Source organism: Syngnathoides biaculeatus, chromosome 4 (genome assembly GCF_019802595.1).
Source record: "Syngnathoides biaculeatus isolate LvHL_M chromosome 4, ASM1980259v1, whole genome shotgun sequence".
In the NCBI taxonomy this organism is placed as follows: Eukaryota; Metazoa; Chordata; class Actinopteri; order Syngnathiformes; family Syngnathidae; genus Syngnathoides; species Syngnathoides biaculeatus.
In genome coordinates, this window is record NC_084643.1 from 34,329,764 (window position 1) to 34,343,708 (window position 13,945).

Here is a 13,945-nt window from a genome sequence, read left to right on the forward strand (position 1 = left end):
CAATAGATGAAGAGAAGAGAAAAGACAAGCGAAACAAGGACAAGAAGAGAACAAAGCGGCAGCAAAGAAGGATCAAATAACAAATATGGAAAATGAGGGAAAATGAAGAAAAAAAGATTAGATATGGAAGAATTGAAAGGAAAATGGAAGAATAACATGAAAGAGTAAGAAAGGTAGGAGGAGAAAAGATGAAAAAAGGCAAATGTGTGATGATAATAAAAAAAGATGGGAGAAGAAAATGAGATGTAGGAGGCAAAAAAGGGAAAAGACAAAAGAAAAAAGTGTAGAAAAAGTGCAGGCGAGGAAAACGGAAGAAGGATGGGGAAAAAAGGATAAATAAAACGGGATGAGAAAAGTACAAGAAAGAAAAATGGCAGACAGAGAAACAAAAGTAAAAGAAAGACGGGATAAGAAAAATGCAAAAGAGATGAGTTGCGGGAGAAGAAAATAAAAAAAGGACATCAGATGGGACAAGAAAAGGACAAAAAAAAGAAGCAGTATGAGAGAAAAGGAAAAATGTGAGAGAGGAAAAAGAAGTGTCTGTGTTACTAATCACAAGTGAGAGAAAACCTGCAAGGTCAAAACGTACAACGTCGCACGCGTGGCCCCACGGTGGAAAAGATCCCGCTCGTTCATTCCCATCGATACACCCACAAAGCCCAGGACAGGAAGACAAAACGGGGAGGGAAATGACCCGCAAATGGACGCAAGAAAGCCCTTTGGGACAAGTCCCAAAGAAACATTTAGTGACTCTGGATTTCCATACCCAAAGGGTTTCAAACAAGGGATACGGTTTCAAGTCTGGTCGGGGTTTCAAGGTTTTGGCTTTGAAATTCTCGTTTCAAATCCGAATTAGACTTTCCAACACGGTTTAGGGCAGGCATTAACCAACATGGTGGAGCCAGGTAGTCCCCAAGGACCAAAAACCCGATGAGCATATGTGCCTGTCCCCCCCCCACCCCCCACCACCAAAAAAAAAAAAAAAAAAACCTCGCTCACCACAGATGGGACATTGTGATTTCCACAGCTTCAAGTCTGGGTTTAGGTTTGAGTATGGAGAATGTAGGTCAGGTCCTCAGAATAATGTCATGAGGTAACAGTTTTGCGTCTTGTACGCTCTCCGTGTTTTAAGGTGTTCGGGGATGGCGTTTCGAGCTCCTCGGGATAACGTTCACTCCCGTCCCTCTCAATCATCTTTGATTGCTTTTCAAGACGCCAGCGGCCCTCCGTGCGCTAAGCTGATAGGTCGCATCTGTTTTAAAAGTCTGAAGGCAGACGGACGGCTGATGTCGCTGGGCTTTGTGACGCGATCGGCAGATGTGAAGGTGAGGGCGGGCGGGAGACGCACCGGCTTCCAAATTTATACACTTGTGATTTCGTCATCCATTCAAGCTTACAAATGTTTTGTTAACTAAATTAGACCCCGAGCTGTACAACCTGACAGTAAAATAACAGCCCCGGCGCCCCCAAATAAAAGTGCAGTCTTGGCTGAGGTCTGCAAAAGGATAACAACAGGTTAAAGTGTATACCCCCCGCCCCCCAACAAGCCTTACGTCACCTGCCAGCAATTAACCCAAACAGGTGCAGTGACCTCACAGAGAGACCCCCCCACCCCACCCCCGAGGCGAAGAGGATTTCCTGCTCTTTGTGACACCCAATACAAGATGGCCGTTCGGTTTACATGCCACGGGCCTGTGACCTTCAAGATGAAGGTTACGTAAACCAAAGGGAAAGGTCCCCGGCTGACCGCCCAACCGCCCAGAATGCCCCTTTGAACATTGCAAACACTGAAAACTGCTGACTCGCAAGTGGGAATTAAGACAACACAAAGGGTGTCAATTCAGATTTAAAAAAAAAAAAACAAAACTTGTGAGCACAAATTTTCAATTGCAAGAAGCTGTGAATTCACATTACAGACTTTAGGTTAAAACGTGCAAAGGTAAAGGTAATCAAAACTTGTGAATATCCTCACGAGGGTCACGGGAGTGTTGGAGTCAATCCCAGTTGTCATCGGGCAGGAGGCGGAGTATATCCTGAATTGGTTGCCAGCCAATTGCAGGGCACATAGAGACGCTCTCATAATCTCACCTAAGGGCAATTTAGAGTGTCCAATTATTGTTGCATGTTTTCGGGATGTGAGAGGAAACCGGAGTACCCGGAGAAAACCCATGCAGACACGGGGAGAACATGCTAACTCCACACAGGCAGTTCCGGGATTGAACCCGCAACCTCAGAACTGTGCGGCCAACGCTTTCCAGCAGAGCCACTGTGCCACTGAAGTTAAATCAAATCTTGTGAATTTGGATAAAAGGTTGAGCATGAATTTATATCACACCGATTTGTGAATTTACATAAACCTGATCCAAACCCTTTAAAAACAATAACTTGGGAATTCAGACACCATGTATGAGCAGGATTTCATAGATAACACTCACTTAGATGACAAATACTGAATTTACATCATAAAACATTAATTCAGATAACAGTGTGAGTAAAGATGAAAAGCATGTAAGCATGTATTTCAAATTTTAAAAAAATTATAAATTTAGATACAATGAGCCTAAATTTAGATAAAAATTGTAAATTGACACAACATTATCTAATTAAATATATTGTATAAATCAATATACAATGTGTGTGTCTTGTTAAAGTCAAATATAAGCGTTTAAATAACAATTATTTCTTATAATAATAATATTGCTTAAAAATGTGATCTAAAAACTGTAATTGATTTGTGTTCCAACAGCAAAATGCTGAGTGGCAGACACTTTATTAGTGATGGCAAACAAACACTGACAGACACCTGCCTACACTGCACTAATGTGTGTGTGCGTGTGTGAGGGGGGGGGGGGGGGGGGGTTGGGGAACCTCCACTTTGGCGCCAGATGATTATTGCACTTGGAAGTTGCTTCCGATGCTCATCTTGCGGAATAGAGGACGTGCTCAAAAATGAACATCATGCAAAATAAATCCACGTTTACCACCCAAACCAAACATTCCCACATTCTTGAAAGGCGACTTTAAAAATGGTTGCTTAATTTGCGCCTTTGACCTCTCGATTCACGCTCGCTTCTTTATCTTACGTCACAAGTTTTGCGATCTAAATTTGCAAATTCGGTCACCTATATTCACACAATCAAAAATTCAGCCTCTCAACTCTTTGTTATCCAAATGTACATGTTAAGTTTTTGTTGTTAAACTTTTGGTGATCTGAATGATCAAGATTGCTAAATTTGTGTTTTCCAAATGAGTGCACTCAAATATTTGTTAGGTAAGCTAAGAGTTGGTATGCTGCTTAAGGTGGGACTGTCATCCCTATAAACATTCTAAAATAGATATTGTAATGAAAAATACATAACAGTATTCACTTCAATGTCTATAGGGGAAAAAATAAAGTGAGCGGATCGTGCGTCATCCATGCGCAAAGTTGCACAATTGAGTGTCCCTCGACATCCAAGTGGTCGCCATATTAGTCACGTCCTCCGTCCTTGACGTCGTCACTTCCGCCGTTGAAAACGCGCAGTGCCTGCTACTATGGAAGCCGAACAACAGAGATATTCAGATTTTTCCGACGCCCCTTCTGACACCGAACACCACAACCGAGTGAAGTTACTGGGGCAATATTACACTATTGTTTCGATCCCTCAGGGCAATATTACACTATTGTTTCGAGCCATATTCAGATGATACGCGATCACGGCCAAACGACATCCGCGTCCAATCCACTTCCGCGGCTGCGATGAGCCGCAATGGCTCATCGCATCCGGCCGGTGTGGCTTATGACAGAGCGGAGCGGTGCTGCTTTAGGGGGGTGCTCACAGACGCCGCAGTACTAAGCAACACAGTCGCATTCGTAACGCCTTCTCGGCTGGGTTCTTCAGAGCTGCCCCCGTCGCAAACTTTGACCTCTGTAATTGCAAACAAGGCTACTGTACCAAATATTACCATTGGTTTTCTCAGGTGTTCAAATACTTATTTGCAGCTTTATAAGACAAATAAATCGTTAAAAAATCATACATTATGATTTGTGGATTTTTCCTTTTAGATGATCTCTCTCACAGTGGACATGTACCTACAATGAAAATTACAGACCCCTCAATGTTTTCTAAGTGGGAGAACTTGGAATATAGCAGGGTGTTCAAATACTTATTTTCTTCACTGTACATATTGATTCGATAATGTAGCATTATCTTTCAATTTTTTATCAAAATTAATGTTCCATCTAAATTCCAGCTCAAACGCCTCTTTATGTTTTGTGATCTAAATTCATCAATTTGTGGTTATCTCAATTCACAAGCTTGTATGATTTAAAATTGCAGGCAGCCTCCAGTTTTTATCATGTAAATTTGTTGTCATTCATTCGATCGAAATTCATGCATTCATGATTCTCAATTTATTTGAGGTTTTTAGCCAAATTCCCAAGTTTCATTCCAGAATGTCAAAGTTTTGTTTTTTTTCTATGTGCACGCAAGTTTTTATTATCCAAATTCAAAATGTATCTAATTTGCAGTTATTTTTTTTGGTTAGAAAGTTTTGACTGGATTTCATTTTCTAAATTTGCAGGCAAAATCTTTTCATTAACTAAATTCACCCTAATGAGTCTTTGTTATCGAATTTCACAACCTGTATAAATTTTTGCTCATTGTTTTTTTTATTTGCATTGGCTAATTTGTTATCTAAAGTCACACTTGCAAGTTTTTGTCTAACACTCACAAGTCTTAGCAAAATTGATAGCCTTTTGTTGTCTACACTTGTGCCCAGAACTTTTTGTTAACTGAATTCACAATTGAAACTTCTGCAATTAAATTTGAACCTTTTACTACATTTGATGTAAACTCATGCTCACAAATCTTTGTATTTCGCAATGATGCATTTACCTAAATTCGCAAATTTCAAGATTTGGTTGTCTAAATTTGCAGGCATAACTTTTGTTATCTAAACTCTGACCTCAAACGAAGCATTTATGTAAACGCACCCTCACGTCTGTCATTTCAATTCACAGCTTTTTGTCATCTCCATTGATGGTCACGCTTTTTTGTTATCTGAAATTGGATGCATTTGTTATTTAAATGCACACTGACATTTTCTTATCTAAATCTAGGCATCTAAATTCACTTTTTGTTCTCCCTAAAATAATGCAAATTTTATTATCAAAATTCAGGCTCACAAGGTTTTATTATTAAAGTTAGAGCAGGCTCTCACAACCAAGAGGGGGCTCAGTACAACACAAAAAAAATCCAGTGTGTATCTTTTGTCAACACAATGTTGTGTTAGCCTTTGCATGACTGTCTAAAAAAGGTTTTATTTTTTTCCATCTACACCCAAATTCAAGAATGCGGTTCGCATTGTTTCACTTGTGGAGAAAGAAAAAAAAAAAAACTCAAGTATTTCAATGACTTTATCGAACGCATTCGGCTTGTGTGCGCTCGCCGGCAGTGTGGAAATAATGGGAGGCCATTTTTATCCGGGAATTGGTAATTACAGGGTGTGTCGGGAGACAGATGTCTTGGCAGCGGAGACAAAAAATGCGGGGGGAAAAAAAAAATGGACGCTTCAAAAGGACCTCGTTGCTCTCCGGATTGCGGTTGCCAACCGTTTTATCTTCCTTTCATGCGCGCTCACAAAAACAGTAAAACTTGTTTTTTTGTAGACGCAAACGTGCTTGTTCGATGTTTACGCTCAACCTCTTGTTGAAAAGCACAAATACATTAACACAACTGCTTATTGACGGGACCTTAAATGTTAGTTTTTTTAATCTAAATAAAATTTTTAATGGAAAATAAAGCTCACGACGCCAAATTTGCGCTAATATGCTTTTGTTGTCTAAATTGAAACGTTTGTATCCTAATGGCGCTTGCAACTACAAACATTTTTGCATTTTTTTTAATGTAAATTTACACACAATTTTTTTCAATCTAATTTAAAAAAAAAGATCAATAATTGCTTATATTTTACGGAATTTAACCCTAAAGGTCTTCTTTGATCCAAATTTGGCCCAAATTCTCATCTACATGGATCCACTCCCTTAATGGGATAAACTGCAAGGAAAAGAAGTCGAAAAAGAAGCTGTTTACAAAATTATTGTCATCAAAATCTGTGCTTATCTAAACTCACAACTTTTAGACATTTTTTTTGCACTAAATTTGTGCTAACATAATTTTCAATGAAATATTAGTGCTCACAAGTTGATTTCACATCCACAATATCCACAAAATTAGAAATAAATCTGAACAAAATTCATTTAATATTAAAGGTTTTGGTCTAAATTTAAGACCAAGTCATTTTTTATCTAAATTTAAAAGACCAAATCCAGACATTTTTCTATGACACATAAAAAAAAAATCTAGATAAATCTTTAATTCTTCTGTAATTCTTGTTTCCCGAAAGTAATGTTTTTGTTATCTAAATTCAAGTTTTTAATCTAGATTCAAGATGACAACTCTTTGTTAACTAAAATACAAACTTTCAAATTTACATGTACAGTATAAGCCTAAATTTATGCAATGTTTTCATGCTCACAAGTCTTTATCTATATGCTCAGTTCAAAAAAAATAATCTAAAATCACATGTTTTGTCATCTAAATTTAGACTCGCAACTCTTATGTAAATTTGTGCTTAAAAGTGACACCCTCACAAATCTTTGGTATGTAGATCTGGATTTACAAGATTTTATTTATGTAAATGCAATCTACTCTAAAATCTCATGCTTTTATGTAAATTTATGCTTTGAATCTAAATCTATTTAATTTATTCTCACATTTTTATCTCTAATCACACAAGTAAAATTGACACGAAATTTACAATTTTTTTTTTCTTTGAACAAATCTAAATTCCATCCATCCATCCATCCATTTTCTTAGCTCCTTATCCTCACATGGGTCGCGGGAGTGCTGGAGCCTACCCCAGCTGTCAAGGGGCAGGAGGCGGGGTACACCCTAAACTGGATGCCAGCCAATTGCAGGGCAGATCTCTATCTAAATGTTTCTTTTTTTTTCATCCAAATTCAACCAACCTGGCAATTCCATTGAATGCCAACATAAAGGTGATTGTCACTAGCGCATTTGTTTGGCTCACATGCAGTCCATGTGGGTGGTTGCCCAAACAGATGCTTCCCATATGGCGGGGCAGGTGTCATCCTCATGGCGACCACTGAGGTTAGTTAGGCCTCGGGGCCATCTGCGCGCGTACCCAAAAAGGGTTTTTGGTGGATGGGCCTGCTCTCCGTCTTTGCCTTTGACCGACCAATGAAGTCGCGGTCAGAAAATAAGAGACTTGAACCCACGCACTCCAAATTACAGGCTACTTGCAATCACTAACTCAAAGACTTTTTTTTTAATTTTGTTTTGTTTTTCATCCTTGCAATTTCTATAAAATCTTCCATAGCCTTTTTGCTTCACCTTTGAGACTTCTCGATGATAGATCGGAAGTTGTGATATGACACACTCAGAAATCCACTTTATGACAAACAATAATAATCTCGTCAGTCCATTTCATGACAGCTTGTGCCAAAGGTGTCAAACTGAAGGCCTGGGGCCCAGATCCGGCCTGCCACATGATTTCATCTGGCCCACAAACGGAAGTCTAGTCTGTCAACTTCCATAATTCCTGTGAAAATCTGTACAAAAATTTCAAAGAATCGTATTACATAAATTATAATATTGAGATATTATTGGCATTCTTGTGTTACCAAACATAAACAATAGTTGAAAAGATTCCAAAACTAGTTCATAAATTGATGTAAATATGATGATACGATTGAATATTTTTTGTGGTTTCACAGTCATAATGGACCTCTGAGGGAAACCAGAGCTGCAATCTGGCCCTTGACCAAAATTAGTTCGACACCCCTTGTTTGGACAGGAGGTAGGTCCAATCTATGACAGTGTAATAGACATGGTAACCTTGTAAGTCCACTTTGTTGCAATAAAATAACATCAATTACACACACGAGTCTACTTTATGACAACATAGCAATACAAAAACTATGTGGGTCCACTTTATGACAGCATCAGTATGGTAACGTCATGACCCAACAACATGATACCAATAATAAGCTTTTAAATCCACTTGGTGATATGACAACCTCGTAATCACATTTCCTGATAACTGATGTGATAACTCTCAAGAAAACGCATTCATGTGACAAACTGACATCAGTGAATGTGAAAAACTTCAAAGACCACCTAGTAAATCCACTTTGTCTCAGTGAGCAGCACGTAGATGCAATCACTTTAGGACAACATACAATAATCTTGTAAATCCACTCGATGAAAGCCCATCAATGATAGCTTTCGAAATCCACTTGGTGACGAATTACAACGTTGTAATTCCACTTAATGAAAAGCATTCGATAACCTCGTAAATTCACTTTGTGACAACATAATATATGAGACAACTTCATAAAGCCACTGTAATACAACATATGATAATGTAAATCTACTCGATGAAAAATGGCAATAAGATAAAGTTGCCTTTTGAACGTTTGCATCTTTGTAAGTTGGGACTTTTCTTAAATGGAATATACAGTAAAGAAAACAAGTATTTGAACACTGTGCTATATTGCAAGTTCTCCCACTTAGAAATCATGGAGGGGTCTGAAATTTTCATCATAGGTGCATGTCCAGTGTGAGAGAGCTAATCCAAAAAGAAAAATCCAGAAATCACAATGTATGTCTTTTTTAACGATTTATTTGTCTGATACAGCTGCAAATAAGTATTTGAACACCTGACTATGGGCTAGAATTCTGACCCTCAAAGACCTGTTAGTCCGCCTTTAGAAGTCCACCTCCACTCCATGTATGATACTGAATCAGATGCACCTCTGTGAAGTCGTTAGCTGCATAGAGACACCTGTCCATCCCGTACAATCAAGAAGACTCAAACTTGTAGCATGGCCAAAACCAAAGAGCTGTCCAAAGACACCACACGGCTGGAAAGGGCTACGGACAAATTGCCAAGCAGCGTGTTAAAAAAAGGTCCACTGTTGGAGCAATCATGAGAAAATGGAAGAAGCTAAACATGACGGTCAATCTCAATCGGACTGGAGCTCCATGTAAGATATCACCTCGTGGGGTCTCAGTGATTCTTAGAAAGGTGAGGAATCAGCCCAGGACTACACGACAGGACTTGGTCAATAAACCTGAAAAGAGCCCGGGACCACCATTTCCAAGGTGACTGTTGGGAATACACTAAGACGTCATGGTTTGAAATCCTACATGGGATGGAAGGTTCCCCTGGTTAAACCACCACATGTCAAGGCCCATCTTGAGTTTGCCAATGACCATTTGGCTGATACGGAGGAGTCATGGGAGAAAGCTTTGTGGTCAGATGAGACCAAAATTGAACTTTTTGGTCATAATTCCACTAACTGTGTTTGGAGGAAGACAAATGATGAGTTCCATCACCAAGAACACCATCCCTACTATGAAGCATGAGGGTGGTAGCATCATGTTTTTGGGGTGTTTTTCCTGCACATGGGACAGGACGACTGCACTATATTAAGGAAAAGATGACCGCGGCTATGTATTGTGAGATTTTGGGGAACAACCTCTTTACCTCAGTCAGCGCATTGAAGATGGGTCGCTGCTCGGTCTTTCAACATGACAATGACCCGAAGCACACAGCCAGGAAAACCAAGGAGTGGTTCTGTAAAAAGCATATCAACATTCTGGTGTGGCCTAGCCATTCTCCAGACCTAAACCCAATAGAAAATCTTTGGAGGGAGCTGAAACTCTGTGTTTCTCAGCGACAGCCCAGAAACCTGTCTAATCTAGAGAAGATCTGTATGGAGGAGTGGGTCAAAATCCCTCCTGCAGTGTGTGCAAACCTGGTGAACAACTACAGGAAACGTTGTACATCTGTAATTGCAAATAAAGGCTACTGTACCAAATATTATCATTGTTTTTCTCAGGTGTTCGAATACTTATTTGCAGCTGTATCACACAAATAAATTGTTAAAAAAAATCATACATTGTGATTTCTGGATTTTTCTTTATAGATTATCTCTCACACAGTGGACATGCACATACGATTAAAATTTCAGACCCCTCCATGATTTCTAAGTGGGAGAACTTGCAATATAGCAGGGTGTTCAAATACTTATTTTCTTCACTGTATCTGGATTGTCATATGAAGCTATACTGTCCAAATTGTGCACATTTGTCATTGGGTGAACCTCGTATGATTTGGTGGTTTTCCACATGCTTTACGCAACAATTTTAGTTTGTTTTTTCATTTTGTGTATTATTAGTGTAAAGAACAAATATGTAATCCATCGAAAATAATGATCTATAGATTTAATCCACCTTATTTTCGTGGAAAAATTCAAGCGTTTATTCAAAATAATGAAAAGTAATTAAAGTTTTTCATCAAAGAGAGAGTTATATAACTTTGAGGAAGTACAGGTAATTGAAATAGTTACACTACTTTTACATTTTTAAGAGTTTTCTAGGATGTGATTGCAACCAAGTATATTTCCAAAGTAATCTTCACAACACTGATGATAGATAACATAATAGATATGACAAACATGTAACCCACACTTGAAAATCTTGTAAATCCACTTCAGGACAAAATATTAATACGATAACCTGGTCAATCCATTCAAGTGCTTTTGGGTTTCCAAAAAAGATGTCAGGCTGACAGGTGGCATCGTTTCCATTTCAGTAGGCTGTTACGAAAAAAAGAGGGAGAAAACGATTCTTTGCTGCGGTAAATGTGTGGCATGCCTGCGTCGGGAATAGCAGGCGAGTCCAGCGCATGCGGTCCCTGCGCAAATGCGTCCTACGCCATTTGCCACCGTATCTTTTTTCCCCCGCCTCTGACAATCATTCCCACATTCCGCTGGCTTTTAAATTACCAGTGGGAAGCCGATTATGAGTCCAAGGGCCCAAAATACCCACTCCGTGAAAAAGGGAAGAGAATTATGGTGGAGCTTTTTCGATGGATTTTCTCGACGTGTGACGGGACTGTGCCATTTTCTTTGAACGCGGCAGAAAAAGCGGGCCTTTGTCCCGGGTCTGTCTGCCGCAAAAATGCAGTGCAAATACCTCTGCCCAAGGCCAATTGAAATACATGCAGTTGGTCACTTTTTGGAGGTAACAGGGCCCTCAAATAAATGGGAACTGTCTCGTGATCACAGTCATACAATACTTTTTACAATTGTTTACACAGTTATGTGGAACAAGTATCACAAATATACAATTGTTGAGTTTATTGAAACTGGGATTACAAAAATACACTCGTTTACAGGTACTTTACAATTAAAGCCAGAAGTTTAGATACACTATGCAAAAATACATCTTTCATTTTTTGTTGCAGTGTCTGAAATCAAATCAAACTAATTGTCTCCTATTTCCGGTCAGTCAGGATCTTCAAAATTATTTAATTCGGTGAAAGGCCACAGTATGCAATTGGTTATACCATTGGCCTCACAGTTCTGAGGACCGGGGTTCAAATCTCGGCCCCCGCCTGTGTGGAGTTTACATGTTTTCCCCGAACCTACATGGATTTTCTCCGGACACTCCGGTATCCTACCACATCCCAAAAACATGCATTCATTGGAGACTCTAAATTGCGCCTAGGTGTGATTGTGAGTACGACTAATGTTTGTCTCTATGTGCCCTGCGATTGGCTGGCAACCAGTTCAGGGTGTACCCCCGCTCCTGCCTGACAATAGATGGGATTGGCTTCAGCACTCCCTCAACCCTTGTGGGAAATCAACAGAAATCGGCCAAGAAAACAGGGAAAGACCCGTGGTGCTCCAGATGTCTGGGAGATCCTTGGGTGCAATTTCCAGATCCTTGAAAGTGCCACGTTCATCTGTTCAAACAGTGAGACGCAAGTATACACATGGGAATGTCCAGCCATCACACCGCTCAGGAAGAAGACATGCTCGGTGTGGCAGAGATGAACATGTTTTGGTTCAAAAAGTGCAAATGAACCCCAGAACAAGAGCTAAAGACCTGGTGAAGATACTGGATGAAGCTGGTAAGGAAATCACACAGTCCACAGTGAAATGAGTCCTGCACCAATGCGAGCTGAAAAGCCACTCACATGCATGAAGCCCATCCACCCATAAATTTTCCAAGCTGCTTATCCTCACAAGGGTCACAGGAGTACCAGATACTATCCCAGCTAACTTTGGGTGAAAGGTAGACTACAACCTGAAGCCTACTCCAAGTTTATTTGTATCACACAATTCACAAACAAGGCGGTTTAAAGTGCTTTACAAAGACATCAAAACATAACGCGATTTAAGATTAACACAAAAAGAGATAAGAACTGCTAGAGGCATTGTTCAGGCCACTGCCCTGTGCACGGCTGCCTCCGGTACCAGTTCGTTGCATGAGACTGTGTGAGTCAGGCGTGAGTAAGGAGCTTCTCATGAGTATTTGCCTCATTGCCACGTCCCTGCATTCCTGTGCCACCATAGCCAAGTAGAGTTAAGTCTTGTTTTTGCCTAGTAGTTATCTGACCTCGTTTTAAATGGTTTTGGACCTTGCCTTTTGCCACGTGTTTTTGTGCCTTTGCCTTTGTTGGACTGGTTACTGGTGTATGACCTCTGCCTGGAATAAAACTACCCTCGAAATCATGTCACTGCCTTGGAGTCCTGCATTTGGGTCCTACCCCATAACAGAACCAACTGGCTAGAACAGGACCCAACGGGAAAAATATGGCGCTTCCCAGCACACTCAGCCTGCTGACCAAGTGTCCCCTCTCCGAGTGGGCTCTTTCTTTTCGTCCTCTCCTTCTTTTCACCTGCGCCCCCACGTATTATGATTATCCATGCTCAACCCGTTCACCACCATATGTTTTATTACTGATTTTTCAGATTTTGATAAGGACATTGACTTACTGTATATTACCACCTGTCTGATTCTGACTTTGACATAGATTTTGGTTTTTCCCTCCCTATTTTTAGTCCAAGTCAATTTGTGTCACCTCTCCCCATCTCTAACCCCCATGTGTCTAAGTCCAGGTCCTCTTCCTCCGACCTTTTCTAAAACAGGGTTAGGCCACTTATCTGGGACCTCTGTGTGGTGGCCAGCGGTGGTGTCCAAGTAGAGCTCAGCTTTATGCCTCCTGCTTCGTGCCGCCCAAGGCACGCCAAGCAAAATCCACCTGTGAGTCAACTCACTGTATAGCACTCATGTTTCGGAGTTTACCTTCCCGAGTCCCTGTGCACTCTGCCCCTCTCATGTCTCATGTCTCGGTGGAGCCTGACCCCGAGAACTCCTCTCACTCGTGACTTGGCGGTGCTTGACCCCAAACCGCCTCTCGTTCATATCTCGGCGTGCCTTATCCCGGGCCTCTACTCGTTCATGTCTCGGTGGTGCCTGACCCCTTGCGGCAGTGGTGCCTGACCCACAGCAAACTCTCGCTCACGCTTCGGCGGTTTCTGACCTGCAGCTGCCTCTTGCTCATGCCTCGGCGGTGTTCCACCAGCAGCAGCCGGTGCCGACTCTTGACCACGCCTCGGTGGTGCCTGACCAGCAGCAGACGCCACCTTTTGACCACACCTCGATGGTGCTTGACCAGCAGCAGCTGACGACTCTTGACTACGCCCTGGCGGTGCTCTACCAGCAGCAGCTGCTGACTGTTGACCACGCCCTGGCGGTTCTTGACCAGCAGCAGCCGCTGCCGACTCTTGATGACACATCTGTGGTGCTCGACCAGCAGCAGCAGCAGCTGCCACCACCGGCACCAACTCTCGGCCAAGTGTCGGTGGTGCTCGACCAGCAGCACCCGGCGCCGACTCTTGACCACGCCTCGGTGGTGTTTTGGTTCCTGCTTTGCCATTGGGACCCTTTCCATGGACATCTGGCTGAGTGGTCCGATAGGGACCCTGGTGCTTGGTGTCCTAGTCGACCTCCTGAACTGGTGCAATGCATTAAATATCTAACTATGTACTGTACTGTATATGTATGTGTTTTTATCATATTTA

General features: G+C 41.2%; 1 protein-coding gene across 2 annotated transcripts in view; it reads right to left on the reverse strand.

Moving 5' to 3' along the window:
• cfap299 (cilia and flagella associated protein 299) overlaps positions 1-13,945 on the reverse strand; it is an 89,174-nt gene that overhangs the window by 14,772 nt on the left and 60,457 nt on the right. The gene's annotated exons all lie outside the window — the stretch shown is intronic.